The sequence below is a fragment of the Schistocerca cancellata genome, chromosome 3, assembly GCF_023864275.1.
Source record: "Schistocerca cancellata isolate TAMUIC-IGC-003103 chromosome 3, iqSchCanc2.1, whole genome shotgun sequence".
NCBI lineage: Eukaryota > Metazoa > Arthropoda > Insecta > Orthoptera > Acrididae > Schistocerca > Schistocerca cancellata.
Genome location: NC_064628.1, coordinates 659922407 through 659943470, shown reverse-complemented (window position 1 = coordinate 659943470; position 21064 = coordinate 659922407). Strand labels below are relative to the sequence as shown.

At 39.3% G+C, this 21064-nt stretch overlaps 1 protein-coding gene across 1 annotated transcript in view; it reads right to left on the bottom strand.

The window, feature by feature from the left end:
* Positions 1 to 21064, bottom strand: part of LOC126175632 (WD repeat-containing protein 75) — a 193461-nt gene that overhangs the window by 90847 nt on the left and 81550 nt on the right. The gene's annotated exons all lie outside the window — the stretch shown is intronic.

Sequence of the window (21064 nt, the reverse complement as noted above, 5' to 3'; positions counted from 1 at the left end):
AGCTCTAACATGGAAAGTAAGCGTTTCCGGACACATGTCCAAATAACATTTTTTCTTTCTTTGTGTGTGAGGAATGTTTCCTGAAAGTTTGGCCGTACCTTTTGTAACACCCTGTATACGTGCATTACACGCGCCTAGACCCGTCCTGTAGCGCCGTGAGGGTGAAACAAGCTGGCCTGGAATCGTCCGACTTCGTCTGTGGCGGGCCACAGTGCCTATTGTTATTTATAGCGTGTCGCCCGGTGCTCCCTTTGAAATTTATCGATTGCCACGATAATCAGCTGGCTCGCACTACGCGACCCCGTTTGACGTCACGCGCACTAATGATGCAGTCACCGCTGCGACTTCGCATTAATGAGTTCCGTCCACTGCAACTAAATAACTACCTTAGCTACTTCCAGCTATCATTCCGCCACCTGCAAGGATAATACAAAACAAGCACAGCTGAAACTTGTACCAAGGAAAGAAAAGTATAGTGTAGCCAGATGTTGTTCTTCCAAGAAGCGATTAAAAAGTCGGTTTCTCGCAGGTTTATAACGGGGTCGGAACTTTTTTTATGGGTACTTCAAATGGCCATTCGTCTTCGAAAATATTAAAAATACTCCACATGCCCCGCGTCTTGGCTCCTCCCCGTCTAATTATCGTATGGGCGCTCTTGTACCACGGTCCGAGTTTGCTAGGGTGTGTACAATACACACTGTGAGTCGGATATTTGTTGATAAAAATACTGCTTTCCGCTTTTACACACGCACTGTCTTCATAACCTATTTTCTTTCAGAGCTAGTTTGTATCACCTGCAGCATTTTTACCGTCGACTTTCTCTACACTGCTTTTATATACCTAAAGGAAGTGTGAGAAAAGTAATGAGACTGACTTTTATCTAACAAACTTTTTAATTTTTATTCAGATAATAATATAGTCCCCTTCAAAGTAGTTCCCTTGGGGAGCTATACATTGGTGGAGTCGTTGTTTCCAGTCTTGGCACCAGCACTGAAACGCTTTAACTGGTAAAGCCTTTAACATGTCAGTCAAATTCTTCTGAAAGTTCTCTAGAGCGCAAAATGACGCCCTTTTAACAGTACGTTTTTCAATTTCGCGAAAAGAAAAATTTCACAAGGACTCAGATCAGGTGAATAGGGGGCTATGGAACAATAGGAATGTCTTGTAATGTCAAAAATTCCGTGATGGAAGTGGCCGTCTCTCATGGGGCATTGTCATGATGCAGCATTCACTTGTCTGCATTTCACTTGTCTGCAACGTCCGGTCTCATGCATTTCGCCCTTTTCTTGCGCCTTTCAAAGGCATCTTTGCTTTGTGAAACACTTGGTTGACAGTTTGTCCTGGAGGAATAAATTCTTTATGAACAATACTCCTACTGTCACAAAAGCAAATTAGCACTGTTTTGATCTTTGATTTGCTTATTCGAACATTTTTCGGTTGAGGAGATGTCTCAGTGTGCCACTTCCCACTTTGCCACTTTGTCTCAGGATCACATTCAATTGCATGTGGTCACACGACTGAACTATTTTTGGTCATTGGCAGTCCTCTCAAGAAGATCAACAAACATGTTTCTTCGACTGTCCATCTGCTCAGTTGAGGTTTCTTGGAAACATTTCAGCTCAAATCTTTAGCGTGTGCAAAACTTTGGTCAAAATTTGAAGTATGGTGAAAATGTTTAAGATTAACAGGTCACCCATGATCCATATTGTTAAACATCAGTTTGATCTCACAAGAGCACACACATGTTTGACATTTTCATAAGTTCTTGAAATTGAAGGCTCCATGAATGAGGTTCATCTTCAATGTGTTCTCGGCCTTCCAAAAATGATTTGTACCAGCAAAAAACTTGTGCTCTTGATAAGCAATATCCCCCATAATCCTGTACTGACTTTTCAAAAGTCACACTTGTGGATTCCAACTTTAAAATAAAACTTGATAGCATAACATTGCTTTAAATTCCACTGTTCCATTTTCGTACCCCACAACAAAACTACAACTTCACTGATGGCGCTCTCAAAAATCATGAGATGGCTGTATGGAGCTGGAACTTGGATTGAGCATCTGGAAGGGATGACCACGACAGCCTACACAAGCAGAACAACACAATGTGCCCAGAATGCTTGCGGTGTTGTCAGTCTTATTACTGTTCTCACACACCTCGTATAGATTATTCTGTAGGGCAACTGTTCCACAGCAGAATTCCAAAGAATGCATTCGCATCAACATTAACAAAAGCTTTTTCTGTCTCTAGAAATGCTATAAATGTGGATATGTCCTTCATTCTTCGAACTGCCCTGCAAATCAGTTGGGTTAGTATTTCCTTATGTATTGCTTCATTTCTCCAGAAACCAAATTGATCTTCATCCAAACTGACTTAAACCAACTGTTCAATTCTTCTACACATAATTCATGTTAGTATTTCACAGTCAACCGTGTGGTATTGGGATCACTGTACTCTTCTTAGAGTCTGGGGGTATGTTACTTGTCTCAGATATCCTGGAGACCAGGTGGAACGTATTATCATGGTTGGTTCCTCAAGCTATATTCACTTTTTGTCAGATTGTATTTTTGTGTGTGCTGTAATTGCTGTAAGACTGTTTTTTCGATAACACAGATTTTATTTAATCCGATTTATGTACAAACGAATCACTCACACTTCTGGAAACACAGGTCTTCTGGGGGTAGATAGTGCTTTGGTTTGTTGAGTGACTCACCCATTAGAGCAGGGGGAACACTGATTGTAGGCTCGACTGAGAGGCACTCGAATACGAACCACACTCCTGGTGTATTGATATACCATCAATTCACTCACTGGTACCACAACAGTTGGTGGAGCGGTGTGTGCAAACATCTACATCTACACGATTACCCTGCTTTTCACAATTAAGCGTCTGGCAGAGGGTTCAATGAACCACCTTCAAGCTGTCTCTACCGTTCCAATCGTGAACGGCATGCATAAAAAACGAGCACTTAAATTTTTCTGTACGAGCCCTGATTTCTCTTATTTTATCATGATGATCATTTCTCCCTAAGCAGATAGGTGCCAACAGAATGTTTTCGCAATTGGAGGAGAAAACTGGTGAATGAAATTTTATGAGAAGATCCTGTCGCAACAAAAAGGCCTTTGTTTTAATGATTGCCACTCCAATTCACGTATCATGTCTGTGACACTATCTCCCCTATATCGCAATAATACAAAATGAGCTGCCCTTCTTTTAACTTTTTCGATGTCCTCCGTCAATCCCACCTGATGCAGATCCCACACCGCACAGCAATACTCCAGAATAGGGTGGACAAGTGTCGTGTAAGCAGTCTCTTTAATAGATCTGTTGCACCTTCTAAGTGTTCTGCCAATGAATCACAGTCTTTGATTTGCTCTACCCACAACATTATCTATGTAATCACTCCAATTTACATTGCATGTAATTGTAATCCCTATGTATTTAGTTGAATTTACAGCCTTCAGATGTGTGTGACTTATCACATAATCAAAATTTAGTGGATTTCTTTTAGTACTCATGTGAATAACTTCACACTTTTCTCTATTCAGAATTTCCACTTTTCGCACCACACAGAGATCTTATCCAAATCATTTTGCAGTTCGTTTTGGTCATCTGATGACTTCCCCCAGGTAAATGACAGCATCATCTGCAAACAATCTAAGATCACTACTCAGATTGTCTCCTATGTCGTTAATATAGAGCAAAAAAAAATAGATGGCCTATAACACATCCTCAGGGAACACTTTTGTTTTACTCGATCACTTTCTGTCTATTACTACAAACTGTGACCTTTCTAACGGGAAATCATGAATCCAGTCGGCGATATTCCATAGGCACGCAGTTTGGTTGGAAGACGCTTGTGAGGAATGGTGTCGAAAGCCTTCTGGAAATCTAAAAATTTGGAATCAATTTGACATCCCTGTCGATAGCACTCATTACTTCATGGGTATAAAGAGCTAGTTGTGTTTCACAAGAATGATGTTTTCTGAATCCGTGCTGACTATGTGCAATAAATCGATTTCTTCGAGGTAATTCATAATGTTCAAATACATTATATGTTCCAAAACCCTACTGCAAATCGACATTAGTGATATGGGCCTGTAGTTCTGCGGATTACTCCTATTTCCCTTTCTGGGTATTAGTGTGACTTGAGCAATTTTCCAGTCTTTAGGTACGGAACTTTCTGTGAGCGAGCGGTTGTATATAATTGCTAAATATGGAGCCATTTTAGGCAGACATGCAATTCTGCCGGCTATCAAATGCTGACAGCAGGTAACAATGAAGTCAAATTGCAGGCCATGAGAACACCTTGTAGTGCAGGGCCATTGTCAATAGATACAGTGGAGCTCTCTGTACACACTGGCTGGTTGACAAGTAAGGCAACGGCCATCCAAGAGAGACCTTACATCCATTGCAAATATTTTGCCACGTGACCTGGCTCTGTCGAATGTATCCTTCCCCACCAACCTAGCTACCTTACCAGTTGTATGTATAATTATACTGAATGAACAACGATACATCTTACTAGAGCAATTTTATGAAATATTTTCTGGTTAGGCAGTTTTCTTGTTTATATTCACAAAATCTAGGTGCTATTAATAAATTTTAAACACTATTCCTAGCCATATAAATACACTACATTATAATGCTCTCACAGTCTCTTGAACTTACCTGATTTGACCATGCATCAAACATTAACATTCGATGGCAACCTGGAGTTGCACCCATCTCAGACAAACTATGGGAAAGCAGGTTAAGATGGAGTGGACACATCACACGCAGTAAAGCAGACTCGATGGCTGGCCTCCTGGCAGGCCCAAGACACAATGGATGGATCATATCAAGAAGGATATGGAATTCATCAATGCCACCTATGAAGATGCCCCTGACAGGCCAAAGTGGAGGCAGGTGGGTCAACAAGTGGGTTCTAATAGTGTATAATAAACACTAAGAAGAAGAAGAAGAAGAAGAAGAAGAAGAAGAACAACAACAACAACAACAACAACAAGAAATTGATAGAAAAAAAACTGGAAATTGTCAACATGATGAAACTTCCAGGCAGTTTAAAACTGTGTTCAGACTGGGACTCGAAGCCAGGAACCTTTGCCTTCCGCAGGCAAGTGCTCTACCAACTGGAGCACAGCCCATGACTCATCCTCATAGCTTTACTTCTGACAGTACATCATCTCATACCTTCCAAACTAGCCCATGAAAGGCGAAGGTCCTGGGTTCAACCCCGGCCTGGCACACAGTAATCTGTCAGGAGGTTTCATATCAGCAAACAATCTGATGCAGAGTGAAAAAATTCATTCTTGTTACCAGAATGTTTGTGGAGGAAGACAACATCCCAGAACTGGAATTATGTAGTAATTGTTCTACTTCACAAGAAGAGAGACGTACAAGACATAAGAAACTAGAGACCTATGTCTGTTTGTAATATACAAGATTTTTGTTCACTAAAACTATTACCTACTGCAAAGAAAAACACTATATTTTAGTGATGTAAATGGAAAAGCTGGCTTTACTGGTAGATTTAACACAACAAACAGTTTGCATGTCATTAATGAAATTATAGAAGGAAGCAATCAGTATAAATTACAGCAGATTCATACATTTTGAGAGAGATGACTACTCAATTCCAACAAAATCTGTAGTAACAGCCCATATGGAACAGGGCATTTAGAAATATACATCACTGCTGCAGCTTCCTTCAGACTTCATCAAAACAGTGAGAAATTCAGAACTGAGATCTCTCAGGTGAAAAAGAAGAATGCATGTTAATGGAACCAACTTTATTTCTGCAGATGAAATAGTATAGCTGTTTGCCTCAAATGTAGGTAAAGCTCAACAAATAATAGAAGAACTTAACAAAGAAAGTTTGGAAGCAGAGTCGATATCAACCACTGTGGGAAAGCAGGGCTGATAATCAATAATCATAATCATCATCGTCGTCGTCATCTACATTTTCCAGCCCCTGGTTGGGTCTGTTTAGAACATAAGCCTCTCCATCTTTTTCTGTCTTCCCACCACATTTCTCTCTCCTCTCTGTACCAGTCTTTTCCTCTCTTCATTGCACATTTCTCCACTCCCAACTATTCACCTGTCTCTTGGTCTCCCTCTAGATCGCATGTCTCCTACTGTCATTTCATGAGCCTGTATCAATATCCAGCCAACTCCCATTCTCTTAACATGCTCATACCTTCTTAATTTTTGTTTTTCCCATTGTCTCTTGCATGGGCTTCTCTTTCACTATTTCTCTCTCTGTCTCATTCCTTACTCTATCAGTTCTAGTCAGTCTTACTCGCTTCTCATCTCATATTCATGTATCCTGCTCACATGCCTTTTCTTTATTACCCACATTGATGATGCATGCATGAGTGCTTGAGCATAATATGATTGGTATGATCTTTTGCTTACTTTTAAGTGGTACATACTTCCTCCATACCAGGCTTCATACATTCTGCAAGAATCCATGTGGCTGCCTTGCCCTTTCATTTAACTCATTATCATTCCTGTTGCTGTTTTCTATTGTGCTCTCCACATATTGGAAACTTCCCACTTTCTTTAGTACTTGCCCTCTAACACAGCACTTACATCCATTGTAACTCTCATCTTATTCCTTGTTGTCACAATCACTTCACACTTCTTTGCTTTAAATTTCAATCCATACTGTTCCACAACTTTACCCAATACATTTAGTCTTTCTTGTACCTCTCCTCCTCCATTTCCCCACATCATTAAATTATCTGCAAACACCATTGCTTTCACATTTTCATTTTCTATTCTTGCTGCCATCCCTGTCATTACCTCATCCATAACAGTGATGAAAAGTAGAGGGAGTAGTGCACTCCTTGCTTTAGCCCATTTTTCTGTTCACACCAGTCTCTCTTCTCTATTCTTACTTTCCTTAATACATTTCCTTTATTCTTCCCATAGTCAGCCTTCAAATTCCCCTTTTCTGAAGCATTCACCAATAACGAATAATCAACTGCAATACAACTAAAATAATGTAAATGTATAGTCAGTATACCACACAAGAAATAGCACAAGTTAACAATGAAGTTAAAGATTCAACTGAAAAGTTTCTGAACTAATGTCAATTGAGGACAATAACTGAATGACTATGAAAAAAAAGAAACAGAAGAGTACAAATGGTCTGAAGTGCTATATGTACGCTAAATAATGTTCCTCACTAAGTCTCTGATGTGTCTGGAATAGATACTTCACAGTTCCTGTGTGTTACCAGTTTTAACAAATGGCAATGAAACATGGACTTTTTAATGTGAAAACTGTTCAAAACCCAAGGTAAGCTCAGTGTAATATGGGAGATGGAAAAACAAATAAATGGATCAGGGAACACACTGGTGTGAAAGACATAAATATGACAGTAATGAAAATGAAGTGAAGGTAGGTGGAGCATGTAATCAGGTACTAGATGGTAGATGAAGGAAGTAAGTTATTTGTTGGATTCCAAGAGAGTAGATAAGTTTGCCCTTCACCCACCATTGTACGTCAAATGGCTAGTGATGATTGATGATGAATCTGATGTTTCCCACATCCATTCTCAAGCATTATTTTCTTTCACTGAGAGCACATGGTATGCATGGAGACAACCAGTATGCCATTGTATAAACTGTAAAGACAACTTATGCATCTGTTTCAGTTAGCACTTTCTGTTTACTGCCTGGAGCAGTATTTAGGTTACTGAAACAGTCATCCCTTGATTACACATGAAAACATGAGATCTAAAGAAATTTGAAATTTTCTCTGCTGCACAGATATCAAGTCAGACCTTGATAAAATTTCAAAGTAGTGCCAATATTGGTGACTTGTTTTAAATGTACAGAAATGTAAACTTGTGCACTTCACGAAAATGACAACATTAATGAGGCACAATTGGAAACATTAAACTTATAAAAATACATGGGTGTAATAATTTGTAGAGATACAAAATGGAATGACCACTTAGGTTCAGTCATAGGTAAAGTAGGAGCCAGACTTTGGGTCATTAGCAGAACACTGGGAAAATGTAGTCAGTCTACAAAGGAAACTACTTACAGATCACTTACGCAACCCATCTCAGAATATTGCTCTAGTGTGAGGGACCATACCAAATGGAGCTAGCAGGGGATATTGAACACATATAAAGAAGGGCAGCACAAATGGTCACAGGCTTTGATGAACATTTTCAACTTATTGCAACATAACAAATAATACATTAAATTTCAGGCATGGAGCAATGCAAGTGCTACTTCTTCAACTGATATTTCGGCTGCATATCATCTGACCATCTCCAGAATGAGTCACTAGGCTGATGACAATATGCTAAGCGGTGGCCTTATATGCCACACCATGACAGTAGTGCCCATACGGGTCACAGACACAGCAAACAGGTAAACTTACACATGCACCACCTATGATGAAAGTGTTCAGACATTCAATTCACTTATCGACATATATTTGATGGTGGTAACACCTTGGCTACTTCTCTGCAATTTAATTAAACCAACAGCCAGATCCCATGTCTTATCCAAATTAAAACCTTTATCTCTATTTAAATTAATCTAATTTCTATGGCTTACTTGAAAATGCAATCACAGAAGGAAGAGATGGATGTTAAAATCTTCATGTCAGTGTAGTTCATCAAATGATGCTTATCTACACAATGTTCTGTCACAGCTGACTTGTCTGGCTGTGCTAAGCATGTGTAACTTTGGTGTTCCACGCACCTCTACATCTACATGTACTCTACAAATCACATTTAAGTGCCTTGCAGAGGATTCATCGAACCATCTCCACAATAATTCTCTATTATTCCAATTTCGTACAGCGTGCACAAAAAATGAATACCTATATCTTTCCGTGCAAGCTCTAATTCCCCTTATTTTATTATGACAATCATTTCAGCCTATATAGGTCAGTGTCAACAAAATATTTTCACATTCAGAGAAGAAAGTTGGAGATTGAAATTTCATGAGAAGATTCCACCGCAGCGAAAAATGCTTTTGTTTCAATGATGTCCACCCCAAATCCTGTATCATTTCAGTGACACCCTCTCCCCTATTTCAAAATAATACAAGATGTGCTGCCCTCCTTTGAACTTCCTCAAGGTACTCCGTCAGTCCCATCTGGTAAGGATCTCACACTGCGTAGCAGTATTCTAATAGAGGACGGACAAGCATAGTGTAGGTAGTCTCTTTAGTAGATATGTTACATTTTCTGAGTGTCCTGCCACTAGCACAGTCTTTGGTTAGCCTTCACCAAAATATTTTCTGAGTGTTCCTTCCAATTTAAGTTGTTCGTAAATGTAAGTCCTCAGTATTTAATTGAATTTACGGCCTTCAGATTTCACTGATCTAGCATGCATCAGAAGTTTAATGGATTCCTTTCTGCACTCATGTGAATGAACTCACACGTTTTGTTATTTACGGTGAATTACCAATTTTTGCACCATACCATCTCTCTTCTAAATCGTTTTGCAAATTTGTTTTGATCTTCTGATGATTTTACTAGTCAATAAACGACAGCATCGTCTGCAAAAACCTAAGACAGCTGCTCAGATTGTCTCCCAAACCATTTAAATAGATAAGGAACAGCAAAGGCCTTATAATACTACCTCGGGGAATGCCAGAAATCACTTCTGTTTCATTCTATGACTTTCCATCAGTTACAACAAACTGACCTTCCTGACAGGAAATCACAAATCTAGTCACATAACTGAGACGATATTCCATAAGCACGCAATTTCACTACAAGCCGCTTGTATGGTACAGTGTCAAAAGCCTTCTGGAAATCTATAAATATGGAATCAATTTTAAATTCCTTGTCAATAACACTCAACATTTCGTGTGAGTACAGAGCTAGTTGTGTTTCATAATGACAATGTGTCAATAGACCGTTCTCTTCAAGGTAATGCGTAATGTTAGGATACAATACATGTTCCAAAATCCTGCTGCATATTGACATTAATGATATTGGCCCGTAATTTAGTGGATTACTCCTACTATCTTTCTTGAATATTAGTGTGACCTGTGCTACTTTCCACTCTTTGGGTATAGATCTTTCATCGAGTGAACAGTTGTATATGATCGTTTAGTATAGAGCTATTGTATCAGCATATTCTGAAAGTAACCTAACTGGTGTACAGTCTGGAGTGGAAGACTTGACTTTGTTAAGTGATTTAAGTTGTTTCACTGCTCCAAAGATATCTATTTCTATGTTACTCATGTTTGCAAGTGTTCTTGATTCAAATTCTGGTATACTTACTTCATCTTCTTTGACGAAGGAATTTCGGAAGGCTGTGTTTAGTAACTCTGCTTTGGCAGCACCGTTGTCAATAGTATTTCCATTGCTATTGTGCAGAGAAGGCATTGATTGTATCTTGCTGCTAGTATTCTTCACATATGACCAGAATCCCTTTGGATTATCTACCAGGTTTCGAAACAAAGTTTCATTGTGGAGAGTATTATAAGCATCTTGTATTGAAGTCCATGCTAGATTTTGAGCTTCTGTCAATGGTGTGTGTTGTCTGACTCATATATGACTTCTCACGATTTCCGCACTTAATCTGATACAGACACTTGTTGAGGAATAAATCATTCTTCACAGAACTGAGTATGGCTGCAATCTTGGTAGGAGGCCATAAGATCACATTAACATGGCGTTTCTCAAGAATAGTACTTGCATTGTAGGATTCACATTGAATACTCTACAAATTTTGTCGCTCGGAATATCCACCCACATTAAAATGCTCGAGGTGTGTGAGCTCTTCTTGAAAATTATCATTATCAGATATTCAATGTGTCATGTGCACTAAGGTCTTAAGGATACCTACAGTTTGTGAAGGGTGATGGCGGCTACCACATGTAAATATAGATTCGTATGCATTGGTTTACGATATACGGCATGTCCTAATGTACCATCAACTTTGTGACAAAGGGAAAAATCCAAAAAAGGGAGTCAGCAACTTTTTTTTATTTTCATAGCAAATTTATCTTAATGAGCATACAGTTTAGATGCTCAAGAAATCGATGTAATTCATCCTTCGCGTGTGGCCATACTATAAATGTGTCATCCATGTACCTACAGAAGACCACTGGTTTAAAGCCTGTTGAGCCCAGTGCCTAGTCCTCGAAACTGAAAATAAGATGATAGGAGTACACGCTCAAATACAGCCATGATGTTTTTGCCAATATGTTGGCATATAAGGGACAAAGAATCCTTTCAAGGCACCTTAGTACATAATGATTCCATGTTAAAACAAGTCTCTGAATAAAATCCATAGAATTACGGATGTGGTGACTACATTTTCCTACCAATGATTTTAATAATGAAGCTAAATATCTTTCAGAAAGATACATAGGTGAGCCAATGGTGCTCATAATTGGCTGCATAAACAAATCGCCTACAGCTCATCCTCATTCATCTCATAAACTTTGGGAAGCCTATAAAATCAAGGTGGTACCACGTTTCACACTTTTCAACGTTTCATAACTTCCTCTGGTAACGATGAAGCATTAAGTAAGGCAGCAGTCCTTATTGTCACCTTGTTGATAGGATCTTTGTTAATCTTCCTGTATGCACCAGAATTTAAGTAAGGCAGCAGTCCTTATTGTCACCTTGTTGATAGGATCTTTGTTAATCTTCCTGTATGCACCAGAATTTAGTAGGCCATATATCTTTTCCTTATACATTACCTGAGGCAATAGAACAGTAACATTGCCTTTATCCGCATGCAGGACGACCTTGCCAGTAACCTCACACAACTTTGGTGTTGTAAATCTCTCTTCCTTACAAATATTATTTCTTCGTGGACAATGTTTCATAAAGTTTTCATTTCTAATTTCTTCAGCTGAATGCTGTGATAGTGGTTGGAGGAAGAGGAAGAGGAGGAGATTAGAGTTTAACGTCCCACTGACAATGAGGTCATTGACAAGAAGGTCATTTGAGATGGAGCACAAGCTTAGGTTAGGGATGGATGGGGAGGGAAATCAGCTCCGCCTTTTTAAAGGAACCATCCTGGCATTTGCCTGAAGCAATTTATGGAAATCAAGGGAAACCTAAATGAGGATGGCCAGACGTGGGTTTGAACTGTTGTCCTCCTGAATAGGAGTCAAGTGAGCTAACCACTCTGTCACCTCGCTTGATGATAGCAGTCAAAAAGCTTCTTCAGTGGCACTGATGAAAGACAATATCGGCAAGGTCTTTACAGTGGGGGTAAAATTTAGCCCCTTACTTAAAACACAAAATCTACTTTCATCCAGATCCTCACCTGTCAATTTTATAACGGGACATCAAACAACAGAGTCCACGTGAGGATGCTGGTCTAATCAGCTGTATTTGGCAATATGTCTTGTTGCAGCCACTTCACGAACCCAGGCAGAAACAGTCCATGTTGTGCCATCAATCCAGTTCCACAAGTCATGAGAAAAACCAGCTGCTATCTTCAAATGCAAACAATGCAGGTGTTCAGAAACACTGTCCAACTTCTGACAAATAAAACAAATCCTTTCTTTAATAATAGCAGAGCCAGCCCTATGTAAAATTCTGTGTACTGCAGGGTTCTTGACAAAGTGAGGCAATCTTGCAAATTTTGGAACCATTCCATGGTTCTGGCACTTCAATAAGAAACTCAAAGAGTTCAATAGTCGTGTACTCTGGTGTCACAGTCTGTCCAAACTGTAGACCCATAAAACCATCTCCTCCTCATCTGAACAGGTGGCGTGTGTGTAATGGTACCTCTTTGCTGCCAGCCAGCATCTGCGACCTGTATCAGCAGTACCGCCACGGAGGAGCATATAACGCCATGCCAGGCACCTTGTCATCAACCTTTTGACTCAATCTGAGGATGGCTGGACAATATGTGGCCAAAACATCAGTCGAAGAAGTAGTCTTTGTGTGGCTGCATGCTCGAAATTTAATGGATTGGTCACAGGCTTGCCTGGCTTGTGGGAAAATGTCACAGAGATGTTGAAAAATCTTAACAGGCAGACACTTTAAAAATGGTATCAATTATCGCACAAAAAACTGCTTACAAAATTTCATAAACCATTATTGGGTGGAGAATCTACAGATATTCTGTAATCCACTCATCCAAAGTACTGCTTGCATAGGTACTATGAAGACAAGATTAGACTAATTACACCAGGCACAGAGGCATTTAAGCAATCATTCTTCTTGCAATCCATATGAGATTGCATTGGGAAGAAAACCAAACATGGTATCTTGCTAAGTACACTCTGCAATGCTCTTCACAGTGTTATGCTGAGTATGTATGTGAGAATAGAAGGGCTCACCAAGAACTGCAGCAGATCATAATGTTCACCTACTATCAGCCTTCATCTACTCCAGCTGTCTCTAGCAGTTATAAATTATTATGGAGGGAAATGTCATCTCAAATTTACAATTAAACTGAGCTCCCTAAGCAGCCTGAATGATAATATTCAACTGAAGTCTGAGTATACAGGGTGGTCCATTGATCGTGACCAGGCCAAATATCTCACAAAATAAGCATCAAACGAAAAAACTACGAAGAATGGAACTTGTCTAGCTTGAAGGGGGAAACCAGATGGCGCTATGGTTAGCCTACTAGATAGTGCTGCCATAGGGCAAACGGATATCAACTGCATTTTTTTAAAATGGGAACCCCCATTTTTTATTACATAGTCATGTAGTACATAAAGAAATATGAATGTTTTAGTTGGACCACTTTTTTCGCTTTGTGATAAATGGAACTATAATAGTCACAAACATATTGCTCACGATTTTAGATGATTCGTGTAACGACATTCCTCTCAACAGCAAGTAGTTCGCCTCCCGTAATGTTCGCACATGCATTGGCAATGGGCTGACGCATGTTGTCAGGCATTGTCGGTGGCTCACGATAGCAAATATACTTCAACTTTCCCGATAGAAAGAAACCTGGGGATGTCATATCCGGTGCACGTGCGGGCCATGGTATGGTGCTTCGACGACCAATCCACCTGTCATGAAATATGCTATTCAATACCGCTTCAACTGCACGTGAGCTATGTGCCAGACATCCATCATGTTGGAAGTACATTGCCATTCTGTCATGCAGTGAAACATCTTGTAGTAACATCAGTAGAACAATACGTAGGAAATCAACATACATTGCACCATTTAGATTGCTATCGATAAAATGGGGGCCAATTATCCTTCCTCCCATAATATCACACCATACATTAACCCGCCAAGGTCACTGATGTTCCACTTGTCACAGCCATTGTGGATTTTCCGTTGTCCAATAGTACATATTATGCCGGTTTACGTTACTGCTGTTGGTGAATGATGCTTAGTCGCTAAATAGAACGCGTGCAAAAAATCTGTCATTGTCTCGTAATTTCTCTTGTGCCCATGTGGCAGAACTGTACACGACATTCAGTCATCGCCATGCAATTCCTGGTGCACAGAAATATGGTACGGATGCAATCAATGTTGATGTAGCATTCTCAACACTGACGTTTTTGAGATTCCCAATTCTCACGCAATTTGTCTGCTATTGATGTGCAGATTAGCCGTGACAGCAGCTAAAACACCTACTTGGGCATCATCATTTGTTGCAGGTCGTAGTTGACGTTTCACATGTGGCTGAACACTTCCTGTTTCCTTGAATAACTTAATTATCTGGCGAACTGTCCGGACACTTGGATGATATCATCCAGGATACCGAGCAGCATACATAGCACACGCCTGTTGGGCATTTTGATCACAATAGCCATACATAAACATGGTATCAACCTTTTCCGCATTTGGTAAACAGTCCATTTTAACACGGGTAATGTATCACGAAGCAACTACTGTCCGCACTGGCGGAATGTTACCTCATACCACGTACTTATATGTTTGTGACTATTACAGCGCCATCCATCACAAAGCGAAAAAAGTGGTCCAACTAAAACATTCATATTTATTTATGTACTACTCGAATATGTAATAAAAAATGGGGGTTCCTATTTAAAAAAACGCAGCTGATATCCGTTTGACCTACGGCAGCACCATTTAGCAGGCCAACGATAGCGCCATCTGGTTTCCCCCTTCAAGCTAGACGAGTTTCGTTTTTGTAGTTTTTTCGTTTGACGCTTATTTTGTGAGATATTTAGCCCAGTCACTATCAATAGACCACCCTGTATAAGTAATGTTTTGGTGTTAGATTTTTTTTATTTAGACATTAAACAACCACGATAAAGTCTTAATCTCACAATTAATTTATTACACATTTCAACATACTCATCATTAGAATGTTTAATTGAAGAAAGTAAGGCATGCATCATGCAGGCAGTACGTCTTTTTCTTTGGGTCAATATTCTTTTGATGGCAAACATACTAAAATACACTGAATGAAGTCAGTTACTTAGACCATGAGATCAAGACTTCATTTTAATTACTTAAGTGCTGAAGATAATGACAGCTGACCTCTACCGAGACAACAAGCCTTGTGCAATTTGATGTTTATTTACATACAGTTTGTCCTGGAATATAAACATTAAATATTTATAGTTTATATTCCTTATGTCAGTCTGCATATGCCATATGTATAGTTTTAGGTCATTAACATATGAATTAAATCTGCAAAACAAATTATTGACCAACTGTTTGACATATTGGTTACAACTAATGTGACCCTTTTTTAAATTACTTCTGACTACAATGTTTTATGTTCTTCAACCAAAAATTAATTTTGTTTGTCTCCCTGCAGGCTATTGAAATAATGCGACAAATTCCGCAGTGGCACTGTTTGAGGTACAGGAGGTTCGACCTAGTAAAGCGCTGTCGGAATTACAGGGCTGGACGCAAACATTAACTACAGGTACGAATTACTTTCTTTTGTTACTGTCTTGTCTTATAGTGAAGTTGCAAGGAAAGAGAAAAAAATTTAAAGTGATTTTCTAAAAATGACAAACCTAAGATATGGGGCACAAGAAATAAATAAAGTGAAGCATTAAGAATTATCTGCAATATCGCTTTAATAAATAAACAAGAGTATGCAGAGATATGTTTGTGCAACTCGTGCACTCTACACTGCAGATCAAATGATATGGTGACCTGAGAGGAATATCAGTTCTGCCTTCTTCTGTAACTGCCTGTCCCTTAAGATAGGTCTGTAAATGCATACTGTTGTCACAGAATCATTTGCAATGCTGGTACAGTACAAGAAGAATTACTTTAAAAATATGGATACCAAACACCTATCACTGATATGGTTTCAGTGGCATGGTCATGTAACTGCTATCCCACTACAGTATTACTGGATCTCAAAGATGGGAGAGAGGGTGCTGAAATAAATATACTGTCTGCTCAGAGGCATTCAGTTCCCGTTATCTGAGGAATAGGGTAAGAATGTGACATCAGTGGTTGAATCGAAACAGGTGTTGAGGATACCTTCCTTACAAGTACGTTAACTATGCATACAGATGTTTTTACTTCCCTGTGATTCTAGATTTCATTGTATGGTACAGTCAATGAATATGCAAACCTCTAGTAGGTTTCTTACCCCTGCAATAAGCTTCACAAAATACAAATAATAACACAAACGACAGTACTATGGCAAATGTTTGAGCTCCATTTCATCTGATGGCATTCCTTGCTTTCATAAAGATGTTTCTTAGAGTGAGTCTGTATTAGTCTATTACAATTTTCATAATATTTTAATTTCTTTTTTTCTTACCTTTAGTGATGAAATTATACAAAGATGACTAATTCATGAGGAATCACAGTGATATGTACTGAGTATTGTGTACTACAGCCAATTCACATTCTTCTTATCCACTACTGTGGAATACTGCTAAATACAGCCAATACTATACAGCAAATGTTAAAAGTTTTACGTATCTGCAACAATCTCTAGCTCTGTATCCAAAGCTCACTCCCCAACAGCTGCAATTAAAACTAGCAGCTCTAGAGAAGTAACTGGGAATGTAAGAAGAGTAATTTAATAAAAACTTGCATTTTTTTTTATGTGCCAGAAACATATAAAACCTGGGGAGGGGGGGTCAAATGGCAATAACTCCTAAAAACACATGTCATAGCACAGGTTGTGTCTAACTTTCAAATGACCTCAACACCAGGACAATGAGAAACTGTGCAGACTCAATATTCTAACAAACAAAGCAACTCCATGAAGGAGATACCTCTGACATGCACCTCACAGTGATTTCCAGAGTATAGATATAGATGTAGATGCAGAGACCTCAATTTGGAAAAGTGGACATTAACATCAAGGAGAGCAGTCAACTAATTACATGCCACTTCATGGTGATGTACGGTACCATGGGCACAGAATGACACAGCAGTCAGTTTACATTGTTATGCACCATGAGTCACACAGTGAAATTTCGTAACAACGTAGTAATGAAATATAATGCTTTTGGCTTTCATATTTGTCTCTGGTTGGAGAACACCCCTATTTCATATCATATTAAGCATCTATCTGGTGTTAAATATTTTGATCATTTAAACAATCCAGAACATGATATACTGTAGTCACAATAAGCAACTGTTGTTAAACATTTTACTTTCTTCCAAAAGCCTGCCTGTACCTTTTGCAGGATCATCCTTGTCACTATCAGCGTCATGTGGTTTTCCATTCTAAAGAATGTGTGATATGCAGATCACTTAGACTTTTTTTCTAAAGGCATCTGATTAAACAGCTTCAAACTTCATTTATTATAACTCTGATCACAGTCAGTTCTAACCACAAACAAATTTGCCTTAAACAGATATCTGTAACACAGCCTTGAGACCTGTATGTTTTATACATGTGCAGATATAGCTGTAGTTTGTTAACTGATAAGCACCCTTTATTTGGTTCTTATTCTTATATAATTATTTTGTTGTACAGGTTTATGAGTCTGAAACTGCAAAACTCATTTCCTCTATAAATTTTCCAGGCCCCTTTTAAACTTTCATGTTAATTTTCCTAGTGTTACTACCTTTCCCTTACAGGAATATTAACATTTAGCTCCCAACAGAGTTCAATGTTCCCCTTTTCTTAGCAGCCCCGGCCTTCATCTTCATGTTGAACATTCCCAAATAACCTAGAATTCCACAACTGGTACCTTATTAACATATAGACCATTCTCAAGCAAAGTGATCATAAAACTCTGTGTTGCTTATTCAGACAATGTGTGTGAATTCCTAATGGACCAAACTGCTGAGGTCATCGGTCCTTAGACTTACACACTACTTAAACTAACTTATGCTAAGAATGACCCACACACCCATGCTCAAGGGAGAACTCGAACCTCCGGCGGGAGGGGCCATGTTGCTTATTGTGAGTAGCTTTAATGAACATGAAAATTCACATCAAGACTTAACCCAGCTTAACTGTACATACACTATGGGATCAAAAGTATGGCACCTGGCTGAAAATGACATACAAGTTCGTGGCACCCTCCATCGATAATTCTGGAATTCAATAGGATGTTGGCCCATCCTTAGTGTTGATGACAGCTTCTACTCTTGCAAGCATATGTTCAATCTGGTGCTAGAAGGTTTCTTTGGGAATGGCAGCCGATTTTTCGAGTAATGCTGCACCGAGGAGAGATATCAATGTCGGTCAGTGAGGCCTGGGACAGAGTCGGCATTCCAAAACATCCCAAAGCCGTTGTATAGGTTTCAAGTCAGGACTCTGTGCAGGCCAGTCCATTACAGGGATGTTGTTGTAGTGTAACCACTCCACCACAGGCATTATGAACAGGTCCTCGATCGATACAATCGCGATACCCGAATTACTCTTCAACAGTGGGAAGCAAGAATGTGCTTAAAACATCAATGTAGGCCTGTGCTGTGATAGTGCCGTGCAAAACAAGGGGTGCAAGCCCCTTCCATGAAAAGCACAACCACAATGTAACACCACCGCCTCCGAATTTTACTGTTGGCACTACACACGCTGGCAGATGATGTTCACCGGGTGTTCGCCACACCCATACCCTGCCATCGGATCGCCACATTGTGTACAGTGATTCATCACTCCACACAACATTTTTCCACTGTTCAATCGTCCAATATTTATGCTCCTTCCACCAAGCGAGGCATCGTTTGGCATTTACCGGCATGATGTGTGGCTTATGAGCAGCTGCTTGAGCATGAAACCCAAGTTTTCTCACCTCCCACCTAACTATCATACTACTTGGAGCAGATCCTGATGCAGTTTGGTGTTCCTGTGTGATAGTCTGGATAGATGTCTGTCTATTACACATTACGACACTTTTGTGCTGTACATGTCCCTTCACGTTTCCACTTCACTATCACAATTGAAATAGTGGACCTAGGGATATTTAGAAGTGTGGAAATCTCGCATACAGATGTATGACACAAGTGACGCTCAATCACCTGACCACGTTCGAAGTCCATGAGTTCTGCGGAGCACCCCGTTCTGCTCTCTCATGATGTCTAATGACAACTGAGGTTGCTGATGTGGAATACCTGGCAGTAGGTGGCAGCACACTGCACCTAATATGAAAAACGTTTGTTTTTGGAGGTTGTCTGGATACTTCTGATCACATAGCATGCAAGCTGTGATATACAATTTGGACAACCCTGAGATTTCATAAAAGATCAAGATATCAAAACACAGTTTTGTACAATAGATGGGCAACGTACAAGACTTTGAATGAATTGAAAGGCAGACTCCTAGGACCATAACAGGTCAGTATAGTTCAAATAAAAATGTAAGAGAGACACACACAGGGAAGTTCAGTGGGAACCTGTGAGAGGAAGTCAATGTTATTCTTGCAAAACCATGCTGGGTAAACTGAGAGAATTGGTATCAAAACATACTGTGCAACAAATCTGCTGCAAAACTTGTGTTCTCATGTAGGGTCCAAGAGACCAACAGAAAAGAGATTAGAGTGCCTAAAGGGCCATACAGAGCTTGCAGAGTACCATATATCTGTTCTTACAGATAGAATACAGTCTTATGAATTAGGATCGAATGCTATTCACTGTACAGAGGGACACTCAGCAAAGGATACACAAATTTAAGAGTAGCCAAAGGATACGCAAATTTAAGAGTAAATTGTTAGCAAAGAGCTTTTGAGCAAAGTTCTCCGACAGATGAGAAGCACACACACAAATACACACACAATTCTTACACCCATTCATGTGTCCACTGCAGATTTTCCATTGCTGTATTTTTATTAATGGCATTCAACAGATTTTAGAAACTGTAGTACACTAATATATTGCTTCTTTATCTTTGCACTGAAGCTTTTTGCAAACTAGCTGCAAATATGCTATGAGGTCGAAGTCTGCACAAAAAGTGCTATTTTAAAAATTATTTTATGGTGTCTTAATGACAATGGCTGTTAAATTATGCTGTGCAGGTAGCTTTAGCCTTAAGTTTTATTTCAATGTGGAAACTTCACACTGAAGAATAACAATATTATGAAAAGGATAGATTGCTACTTGACACACAGAGAAGGCACTGAGTCGCAGGAAGACACAATGAAAAGATTGCTAAACATTTACAATTTTTGACAAAAAAGTTCTTCTTCGTAAATAGAAAAGACAGACACACAGGTATATATATTCACACAAGCACAACTCACACACAAATGGCCACAGCAGCTGGAGATGGTGTCCATTTGTGTGTGAGCTGCACTTTGTGTGTGTGTGTATTTTCTACTTCCAAAGAAGGATTTTTTGTCTGAAACCTTCAATGTTTAGCAGTATATTCACTGTACCTGTCTGCGACTCAGTGCCTCCTCTATGTGGTGAGTAACATAATCCTGGACTTCACATTGAAGAATGTCATCCCTCTCTAGTTTTGTTTTTAAGAACAATCAAATACCTTTTTAGAAAAGTACATTTTTCTGTTGAACAAGATCTTAAATTTCTTCAGCAATTTGGTACATAAAAAAGGCATAATACACACTTTTCTGCAATTTCAATTAGGAAAACACTTGTCTTGATGTTATGAATTCACTTTGAAATATAAGGGCGTTCATGTTATGTGAGACACACTTTTGATTAATTCAGAAGAATGGCAGAGCTTACAGAAAGAAGAACCTTCATGAAAAGCTTGCCATAAGGGCAGTGTT